The sequence below is a fragment of the Somniosus microcephalus genome, unplaced genomic scaffold, assembly GCF_052327205.1.
Source record: "Somniosus microcephalus isolate GS21.2 unplaced genomic scaffold, FLI_Smic_1.0 unresolved_chr1, whole genome shotgun sequence".
Lineage (NCBI taxonomy): Eukaryota > Metazoa > Chordata > Chondrichthyes > Squaliformes > Somniosidae > Somniosus > Somniosus microcephalus.
In genome coordinates, this window is record NW_028225179.1 from 58,069,345 (window position 1) to 58,080,714 (window position 11,370).

General features: G+C 49.5%; 2 non-coding genes across 2 annotated transcripts; both read left to right on the forward strand.

The window, feature by feature from the left end:
- The first annotated feature begins 9,150 nt into the window (after positions 1-9,150).
- Positions 9,151-9,239, forward strand: trnap-agg (transfer RNA proline (anticodon AGG)). The gene is given in 2 exon segments: positions 9,151-9,186; positions 9,204-9,239. It is a non-coding gene; the product is annotated as a tRNA-Pro (tRNA).
- Positions 9,240-10,754: 1,515 nt separating this feature from the next.
- Positions 10,755-10,843, forward strand: trnap-agg (transfer RNA proline (anticodon AGG)). The gene is given in 2 exon segments: positions 10,755-10,790; positions 10,808-10,843. It is a non-coding gene; the product is annotated as a tRNA-Pro (tRNA).
- The last annotated feature ends 527 nt before the right edge of the window (positions 10,844-11,370 follow it).

The window sequence follows — 11,370 nt, forward strand, 5'->3', positions numbered from 1 at the left end:
CATTTTTCTGCTACCTTCTGGAACACTCATAGCCTCTCAACCAGTCTTCAAAATCACCTCAAACCCTAAAATTATACCGCAGCTTCTCGGAGAGATGTGTCTGATCCTCTCATTCATTTGTTTGTACAAACCTCGGGAAAAGCCAGAGGTGGAAATGATTTACAGGAAAATCATCGAAACATATCTTCAAGTCTCGCGTTCACCCATAAAGAAACACAAACTTACGGACTCAGAATCTTCCAGTGTAATCGTCTCTGTGGGGCAATGAATAGCGCATTGGACTGCTAGTTAAATGGTGGAAAGATTATTCAAAAGATTGTGGGTTCTAGTTTCAACAGAGTCGCTGTTCAGTCAGGTTGCGGTGATGAACTTGTGCAGCAAAACCACAACTCGTTCATTGATGCCCTTCACGGAATGGGAATCGCCAATGAGGCCGCTTGAATTGTGATTAATTAACATGTCAGCTTCAATCTGCGCACCTCCTGGAAATATTTTCTTTACTCCATGTGTGCTGTTTCGACACACCTTGTGCCTTCTGTCCTCTGGAGATCAAATATTCTCTGGAGAAAAGACAATCCGACCTTCTGGAAGGGTACAAAGACATCATCTGAACCTGGGAACCTCTTTCATATCAATAAAGGAAACCCCCCGAGCGTGAATCAGACCCCGAGACCAACGAGCCACTGGAAACGAAGCCGTAACATTTTGCTGCCACCCACAGCCGATCAGCCATTCTTTCAGACCGCTCCTGTCCATCCGATCCCGCTTTCTTATACAATGTTCAACAATATCAAGCGGTTCACCAAATATTTCAAGTCAACAACATTAGCCTCACTTCACCAGATTCGGTTTGAATGTCAGGATTTTACTTTTCTGAATTACTTTCCCTGCCGTCTCAGTCATTATTTATTTCTTTACCGTTTTCTGCTGGGGATGCAGGTTTGGGGCAATTCCATCCGGGGTGATATTGTCTTCCAAATGACTGACACAAAGCGCAATTTGCTGTGAGGCCGAAATAGCTCAGTTGGGAGAGCGTTAGACTGAAGATCTAAAGATTCAATCCTGGGTTTCGGCAGTTTTATATTATTTTCTGTCTCTTTGGTCCGATTCTCGAATGGAACGATTTATTCTGAAATTCTTTATCCGGCACTGAAGGTATGGGTTTGAATAGGGAAAGAAAGACTTGCATTTATATAGCGCCTTTCACCACCACCGGACGTCTCAAAGCGATTTTACTGCCAATGAAGTACTTTTGAAGTGGAGTCACTGTTGTAATATAGGAAACGCAGCAGCCAATTTGCGCACAGCAAGCTCCCACAAACAGCAATGTGATAATGACCAGATCATCTGTTTTTGTTTTGTTGGTTGAGAGACATCAAGAGTGGGAAATATTTATATCCTCAGTATTTAGCTTTTACTTCTCGATCTCCTTCTGCACTTTTCTCTGTTTTTTTCTCTCTCGGTTCCGGGTGAACATTAGATTTGATGCATTTGTCCTAAACTGATGCCTTTTGCACTACTCGGGGCTGTCCGACACGCTTTGTCTTTCTGTTACTGCTTGTGACCATTAACGGGAACAGGCCGCCAGGTAAACATGTATCAGCAAACCAAAGAAAGACAAATAAACAGAAAGATGTGTTACTCGGCCCCAGAGCAAAGGTGCAATGGATGTTATTTAAAATAATTTCCCCTGACATTGTGTGTTTTTTGTGAGGCGTTATTTACACCACCTCTAACCAACTGAGCTGACGGCCCCAAAGACTCACCAGGAGTGGGTGCGAGCCCCAGGCTGGGCGGTTTGTGTTTCACTTCTCAGACTAGGTGACAGAGTTACTGCACAAACAATGAACACACAACATCCCCTAAATATTGTTCCAAAATAACATGAAATTTGCCGAATAAAAATTGAATGTGTAACTGGAAAGTAACAGAAAAAGAGCACTTAATTCAGAAAAACACTACTTCCCTTCATTCAAACACTGCCCTGCTATAAATCCAGGATCTGACAGTCGTGAAGTTTCTGTGAGTGCGACGTTGATTTCGAACATGCAGCTTTTGAAGGGAGTCAGACGGGCTCCCCTTGTGACACAATGAACGGATTGAAGTCGGGTCCATAGGAGGGAGATCGGTGCTCTCGGAGTGCGAGAGGTGGAAGCGGCAGCAGCCACACCGGCTCAACAACAGCGCAGGATCCCCGCTCTCTAATCCAGCCGCTGCCGGTCCGGGTCTGAGCCGGGTCTTTATTGAACGGGTCCTATCCCGGTGCAGCTCACGCACAGTCTCAGGAATCCTACCGCTGACAGAGTCACTTCTTTAAACCTTGTTTAGATTCAGTGAATCCTCATCTGACATCCGCTGTCAGTTCAGTACTTTATTTAAACCGACACTCGGAGCTCTGTTTTGCAGGGTGCCGGCTGTTTAGGTATTTCTCAGTCCCACTAATCCTATTAATAACACTTTTTGCAGATAACTGATGGCTGGGGACTGCAAGCACTCCCGGTTTAAACAGACACAGAATGATCCGGGACTGAGAGCTCTGCCGTTTAAAATAGTCACAGACTGATCCGGGACTGTGAGCACTCCCGGTTCGAACAGACACAGAGTGATTCGCAACTGACCACGGACTCGCCCATTATAGACAGGTCTGATTTTCAATGCTTATGAAATCGATGGCAACATGAATCGGGCTGTTTCTTTAACGCGCGTCCGATTACGATGCCCGGTTTTTTCCTGGTCGCCAAGTTGAAAGTTTACTCCATTATCATTTTTCCCTTTATCTCCGACATTTCATTCCAGCCAAATGAACTGAGTTTAGGTGTCAGCCCTGGCTCAGCGGTAGCAAACTCAAGCCCCTCTCTAGTGAATTAAGCACATAATCCAGGCTGACACTCCAGTGCAGTACTGAGGTAGTGCTGCACTGTCGGTGGGGCCGTCTTTCTAGTAACATGTTAAACCGGGGCCTAAGATCCCATGGGAGTATGCCGAAAAGAATGAGGATTTCTCGCCCGTTATTTATCTCTCAACCAAAGAAACTAAAACCGAAAATCTCGTCATTAAGGTTGATAAATATTTTTGAAATTGCATTGCCTCCTAAAGGAGTAATTTATGTTTCTGCTCCCTAATCATTTGCCTCTGTTCCCGCTACTCTTTCATTCGGTGACAATCTCAGCAGAAGAAAGGAAGAGTTCTACAATCTCCGAATCGCGATCTCTGCTCCACCTTCATTCAAGAAGTTGAAGAATTCCAGTGGTCTCTTTTAATTTTAACAAGATATGAGTAATGCATGGGGCACAGGCCAGGAGCACCAGGGCGGTTTTGACGAAATTGCATTTCAAAGCACATCTTACATAGTATTCAGTGAAATGCTCAGAAAATATATCAGCACCAAACGTGCAACCCAATAACGACAAGGATGGGATTCGAACGCTCGCGTGTAGCGCACAACGGATTAGCAGTCCATCGCCTAAAACTCTCGGCCACCTCGTCTCTCCAATGCACCGCGCTCAGCCATACAATTTCCTGCTTTTTGCATCTAAGCAGAAATACTCTGAGAGAAAGTCCACTTCACCTCTTATCCTGCCCGTGCACACAGATCTACACTTCTAGTCACACCATCCTGACCCTGGCCACGGACTACATCTGAATTAATTAATCTAATTGGTGTGACTACCTCGTGATACACAGAGTCCAGGTAACTCTCCCCCTCCCTGATGTGTCTCAGTATTTGAAGCTCGGACTCCAGCTCTTCAACACGGAGCCGGAGTTCCTCGAGCAGCCAACACTTACTGCAAATGTGATCACCGTGAGCATCAATGATGTCCACCAGCTCCCGCATACTGCAGCAGCAACACATCACCTGATTGATGTGCCTCAATAATTCCGAGACTCGATGTTAGCGAAACAAAACAAGGCTTTTATTAACTTAGAAGGTAACACGCAGTGGAGAGAGGTATATCCATCTGGAGGTCTGCAGTACTGGATATGAGGCCAGACTGAGCTTGCTTACATAGGGGCCAGGTATGGGCGGAGCCCTACACACAATACATTACAATATACAATACAATGGTGAGGAGACGGAACTGAGGTAAGGGAACTGAAACCTGAAACCAACCACAGTCACAGGCAGCGATGAATGGAATATTTCATCATATTCACCCCTTCTATAGATTTAGTCTGCTCGGGGGTTTGATAGTCCTCTGCGACCGACGTGGCTGTTGTGGTGTCGCGGGTGTCGGCTGGGTGTCCCCGGTGGCCTCCTGGGTCTCTGCCGGGGGTGCCGCCAGGGTTGTTGAAGGGGTAGTTGGTGGGGGTGCCGTTGGTCGATGTTCTTCCGGGTGTGATGAAAGAGTAGTGGGTGGGTGAGAGTTGCTGTGATCGTTGTTGTTGCTATTGCCATGGTTGTTGTCGTTACCGGCTGGGGCGACGTCTTTTATGGACACGGTGTCCTCCCTTCCGTCAGCGTGCCGGACATACGCGTATTGGGGGTTGGCGTGGAGTAGGTGCACTGGCTCCACGAGAGGATCCGTCTTGTGGCCCCTCACATGCCTTCACACGAATACCGGACCTGGGGTGGAGAGCCATGATGGCATGGATACGCCTGAGGTGGATTTCCGGGGAAAGACAAACATTCGTTCATGAGGCGTGGCATTAGTGGCAGTACACAATAGCGACCGTATCGAATGGAGCACATCTGAGAGGACTTCCTGCCAGCGGGAGATAGGGAGGCCCTTGGTCCTTAGAGCTAGAGTGACTGCTTTCCATACTGTCCTGTTCTCTCGCTCCACTTGACCATTACCCCGGGGGTTGTAGCTGGTGGTACGGCTCATGGCGATCCCCCTGGACAGCATGTACTGGCGTAGCTCTTCATTCATGAAGGATGCCCCCCTATCCGTATGGATGTAGCTCGGCATACCGAACAGGCAGAACAGGCTGTTGAGGCATTTAATGACCGTGGCGCTAGTCATGTCTGGGCAGGGGAAGGCGAATGGGAAACGGGAGTATTCGTCCACGATGTTCAGGAAGTAAACATTGCGGTCGACTGACGGGAGGGGGCCCTTGAAATCTAAGCTGAGCCGCTCAAAGGGCCGTGTAGCTTTGATTAAGTGGGCTCTATCTGGGTGGTAGAACCGAGGCTTGCACTCAGCGCAAGTGCGGCAGTTCCTGGTCAGAGACCGAACTTCCTCAATCGAGTAGGGTAAGTTACGGGACTTTATGAAGTGGAACAGCCGCGTGACCCCTGGGTGGCAGAGGTCGTTGTGGAGGGTCTGTAGCCGATCCGCGGTGGCGCTGGCACACATCCCTCGTGAGAGGGCGTCAGGGGATTCGTTAAGGGCCCCTGGCCGGTAAATGATGTCATACTCGAAGGTGGAGAGCTCGATCCGCCACCTAAGAATCTTATCATTTTTAATCTCCCCCCTCTGTTTATTATTGAACATAAATGCTACCGACCGCTGGTCGGTAAGTAGGGTGAAGCGTTTGCTGGCTAGGTAGTGGCGCCAGTGGCGCACTGCCTCCACGATGGCTTGGGCCTCCTTTTCTACGGAGGAGTGTCTGATCTCGGGCCCTTGGAGGGACCTCGAGAAGAAAGCTACGGGCCGCCCCGCCTGGTTGAGGGTGGCCGCCAAGGCAAAGTCAGACGCATCACTTTCCACTTGAAAGGGAGTGTTCTCGTCCACTGCCTGTAGCGTGGCCCGCTCAATATCCTGCTTAATGCTTTTGAAGGCGGCGTGGGCCTCAGCCGAGAGCGGAAAAGAGGGTGCTTTCAAGAGGGGGCGGGCTTTGTCGGAGTAGTTGGGGACCCATTGGGAATAATAAGAAAATAACCCCAGGCACCTTTTCAGGGCTTTGGGAGTGTTGGGCAGGGGCAGCTCCCATAGGGGGCGCAATCGGTCGGGGTCTGGTCCGATTTCCCCATTCTCCACCACGCTGCCTAGTATGCAGAGACGCGTGGTGTTGAAAACACAATTGTCCTTGTTGTAGGTGAGGTTGAGTTTTTGTGCGGTTTTCAGGAACCTCTCGAGGTTCGAGTCGTGATCCTGCTGGTTGTGACCGCAGATGGTGACGTTGTCGAGGTAGGGGAAGGTTGCCTGCAAGTGGTGGTCATCGACCATGCGGTCCATCTCCCTCTGGAAGACCGAGACCCCATTCGTCACCCCAAAGGGGACTCTGAGGAATTGGTAGAGGCGTCCGTTCGCCTCGAAGGTGGTGTACGGGCGATCCTCTGGTCTGATAGGGAGCTGGTGGTACGCTGACTTGAGGTTGATGGTGGAGAACACCCGGTATTGGGCGATTTGGTTCACCATTTCTGATATGCGGGGTAGTGGGTAGGTGTCTAGTTGGGTGTACCTGTTGATCGTTTGGCTATAGTCGATCACCATCCGTTTCTTCTCGCTACCCCTTACCACTACCACTTGGGCACGCCACGGGCTGTTGCTGCGTTCAATAATGCGCTCTTTCAGGAGCCTGTCTACCTCGGTCGCGATAAACCGCCTGTCCTCCCAGCTGTACCTCCTGCTTTTGGTCGCTATTGGCCGGCAGTTAGGGGTAAGGTTCGCGAATAGCGAAGGCGGCTTTGCCTTCAGGGTAGCCAGACCGCACACTGTGAGGGGCGGCTGGGACCCACCGTACTTGAGCGTGATGCTTTGGTGGTTGCACTGGAAATCCAGGCCCAAGATCACGCTCGCACATAGATTCTTCATGATTAATACTTTAAAATTATCGTATACAGTTCCGTTAACGGACAATTGTACCATGCAGTAACCCAGAATGGTCGATGTCTGGGTTTTATCAGCCATAGAGATGGTACCCTGAGTAGGGACCACCTTTAGGGAGAGTTGTTGTGCCAGTTCAGGGTGGATAAAACTCTCCGTGCTTCCACTGTCAATTAAACATTTAACCCGGCACCCGTTTACCTCGATGTCCACCATTGATTTGGATAGCGGGTGCGGCCTGGTCTGGTCCACTGTGACCGATGCCACTGTAGGGCCCTGATCGAGACAAGATGGCGTCCACGCTGTCTGCTCATGAGATGGCGGACCCCACGAGGTCGGGCAAGATGGCGTCCAAGATGGCCGCTCCCACGGCGCACACGCGGCGGTGGCGGGTTTTCCGGCGTGTTTCCCTCTGCACACCTTCCAGAAGTGCCCCTTCTTACCGCGCTTAAAGCAGGTGGTGCCTTTCGCCGGGCACAGGTTTCTGGTGTGCTTTGGCTGCCCGCAGAAGTAGCAGTTGGGTCCCCGACGCATCGCGGCTGTCGTAGGGCTTCTGGGGGGAGAGCAGGGCCCCGACGGTGTCGGGCTGCCGGGCGGGGAAGATGCCTTCCAAGATGGCGGCGCCCTTGTTGCACACGTGGCAGCGTGGACGGTGCGGGCTGAAGATTAGGCGTCCGAGTTTCTCTGGGCCACATCCAGGGATCGCGCGGTGTCCGCAGCCTGTTTCACGTCCAATCCCGTTTTTTCCAGCAGTCTCTGCCGGATGTAAGTGGAGCTGAGGCCTGTGATAAAGGCATCGCGAACAAGCTCGTCAGTGTACACTGCGGCTTTTTCATCTTGGCACTTGCAGTCTTTGCCAAGCATTTTCAGGGTGCCTAGGAACTCCTCCACCGATTCCCCAGGTCGCTGTGCGCGAGTAGCGAGCAGATGCCTAGCATACACCTCATTCGTAGGCTGCTGGTAATGCACCTTTAAGATGTCGCAGGCAGCCAGGTACGTGTCGGCGTCTTGGATGAGGGGGTAAACCCGGTGGCTTACCCAATTCCGCAGAATTCCGAGTTTCATACTCGCAGCGTCTGTAGCGTCTTTGATGGCTGCGGAATAGTCCAGGAAGAATTCCATACACATAAACCAGTGTCCGAAGCATGTCGATGCGTCCGAAGCATGCTGGTCCAAATCCAAACGTTCGGGTTTTAGGAGTTGATCCATTGTGTTGAAAAATAAGTTAATAAAATTGATGTGCCTCAATAATTCCGAGACTCGATGTTAGCGAAACAAAACAAGGCTTTTATTAACTTAGAAGGTAACACGCAGTGGAGAGAGGTATCTTCCATCTGGAGGTCTGCAGTACTAGATATGAGGCCAGACTGAGCTTGCTTACATAGGGGCCAGGTATGGGCGGAGCCCTACACACAATACATTACAATATACAATACAATGGTGAGGAGACGGAACTGAGGTAAGGGAACTGAAACCTGAAACCAACCACAGTCACAGGCAGCGATGAATGGAATATTTCATCACACTGATCTCCCATTCTATGTAATTAATTAAATTTATTGATATTATTCTTAAATATCCTCTGCCTCGATTCTAGATGGTGAATATCGCACCTTAGAAACTATAAACCAAAGTGATTTAAGCTTAAAAAGGGAGAAATACTTACCAACCAATCACTTACCCGCTTTCTGGTGACGTCACACTTGGATTACTTTTTACCTCTCTCCTCCCACACTGGAGACTGGTAAACCTACCTGGGTCTCTGGGACTTTTATAGCCCCGCACTGCCGCTCAGGATTCCTGCCGACGCTGTGAGGCATTATCTGGTCTCTGGGACTTTTATAGCCCCGCACTGCCGCTCAGGATTCCCGCCGACGCTGTGAGGCATTATCTGGTCTCTGGGACTTTTATAGCCCCGCTATGCCGCTCAGGATTCCCGCCGACGCTGTGAGGTCTTACCTGGTCTCTGGGACTTTTATAGCCCCGCTCTGCCGCTCAGGATTCCCGCCGAAGCTGTGAGGTCTTACCTGGTCTCTGGGCCTTTTATAACTCCGCTCTGCCGCTCAGGATTACCGCCGGTGCTGTGAGGTCTTACCTGGTCTCTGGGACTTTTATAGCCCCGCTCTGCTGCTCAGGATTCCCGCCGACGCTGTGAGGCCTTACCTGGTCTCTGGGACTTTTAAAGCCCCGCTCTGCCGCTCAGGAATCCCGCCGACGCTGTTAGGCCTTACCTGGTCTCTGGGACTTTTATAGCCCCGCTCTGCCGCTCAGGATTCCCGCTGACGCGGAGAAAATTTTGAGCTGCTTCAAGGAAATTGCTCGAAAAAAGAAGTGGATTGAGGAAAAGATAAACATATTCCAACTGAATGAACATGTCCTCTACGAGCTGGGTTCGCACGAGCACAGGGAAACTCAATGCAACTTAAAGCAGCATACCGGCGGCTCGTTGGTCTAGGAGTATGATTCTCGCTTAGGAAATTTCTGTGTTTAAAGTGCGAGAGGTCCCGGGTTCAAATCCCGGATGAGCCTCGTTGCATTTAGTTAAACTCAACAACTCCGTCATCCAAGCTGAAATCGCTCTACTTTAAAAAAAACCCGGAATGATCGGGAACTGGTAGCTCTGCCGTTTTTAACAGACACAGAATGCTCCGCGACTGTGAGCACTCCCGATTCGAACAGACCCAGAATGATTCGCAACTGACCACGACCCCGCCCATTATAGACAGGTCTGATTTTCAATTCTTATGAAATTGATGGCAACATAAATCGGGCTGTTTCTTTAACGGGCGGCCGATTACGGTGCCCGGTTTTTTCCTGGACGCCAAGTTGAAGGTTTACTCCATGATCATTTTTCCCTTTATCTCCGACATTTCACTCCAGCCAAATGAACTGAGTTTAGGTGTCAGCCCTGGCTCAGCGGTAGCAAACTCATGCCCCTCTCCAGAGAATTAAGCACATAATCCAGGCTGACACTCCAGTGCAGTACTGAGAGGTGCTGCACTGTTGGTGATGCCATCTTTCTAGTAAGATGTTAAACCGTGGTCTCAGATCCAATGGGAGTATGCCGAAAAGAACGAGGGTTTCTCGCCCATTATTTATCACTCAACCAAACAAACTAAAACAGAAAATCTCGTCATTAAGGTTGATAAATATTTTGGAAATTGCATTGCCTTCTAAAGGAGAAATTTATGTTTCTGCTCCCTAATCATTTGCCCCTGTTCCCGCAAGACTTTCATTCGGTTCCAATCTCAGAAGGAGGAATAGAGGGTCCTTCAATCTCCGAATCGGGATCTCTGCTCCACCTTCCTTCAAGAAGATGAAGAATTCCAGTGGTCTCTTTTAATTTTAACAACATATCAGCAATGCAGGAGCACCAGGGTGGTTTTGACAAAATTGCATATCATAGCATATTTTACAGTGAAATGCACAGAAAGTGTATCAGCATCAAACGTGTAACAATAACGACGAGGATGTGATTCGAACCCTCGTGTGCAGTTCACAACGGATTAGCAGCCCATCGCCTAAACTCTCGGCCACGTCGTCTCTCCAATGCACCGCGCTCAGCCATACCATTTCCTGCTTTTTGCATCTAAGCAGAAATACCCTGAAAGAAATTCCACTTCACCGCTTATCCTGCCCGTGCACACAGATCTACAATGTTGAAACTGTACAATCAGCTTAATGTAAGCAAAAGGCCTTCCGCTGCTTCAGGTGAGGGACTGTCAAAAATGATCGGTTTGAAGCCAGAATCAGAGACGCACAGTTAATTAACCGACCGCGGCAGGACTCGAATCTGCAATCTTCTGATAACTGAAAAATTCGTAACCGAATTCAGAAGCCTTCATCCGTTAGGCCACGCGGCACCTGATGCTGCTAACCCTCTTTGTTATGGAGCGAATTTTGAGCTGCTTCAAAGAAATTGCTCGAAAAAAGAAGTGGATTGAGGAAAAGATAAACATATTCCAACTGAATGAACATGTCCTCTATGAGCTGGGTTCGCACGAGCACAGGGAAACTCAATGCATCGTAGAACAGCGTACCGGCGGCTCGTTGGTCTAGGGGTATGATTCTCGCTTAGGGAATTTTGCTGCTTAAAATGCGAGAGGTCCCGGGTTCAAATCCCGGACGAGCCCCGTTGCATTTAGTTAAACTCAACAACTCCGTCATCAAAGCTGAAATCGCTGTACTTTAAAAAAAAAAGGGAATGATCCGGGACTGGGAGCTCCGCCGTTTTTAACAGACACAGAATGATCCGGGACTGTGAGCACTCCCGGTTCGAACAGACCCAGAATGATTCGCAACTGACCACGACTCCGCCCATTATAGACAGGCCTGATTTTCAATGCTTTTGATATCGATGGCAACATAAATCGGTCTGTTTCTTTAACGGGCGGCCGATTACGATGCCCGGTTTTTTCCTGGACGCCAAGTTAAAGGTTTACTCCATTATTATTTTTCCCTTTATCTCCGACGTTTCACTCCAGCCAAATGAACTGAGTTTAGGTGTCAGCCCTGGCTCAGCGGTACCAAACTCAAGCCCCTCTCCAGAGAATTGAGCACATAATCCAGGCTGACACTCCAGTACATGGCTGATCCGAACATAGCTTCATGTCCACTTCCCTGCCCTCTCCCCGTAACCCCTAATTCCCTTATCTGCTAG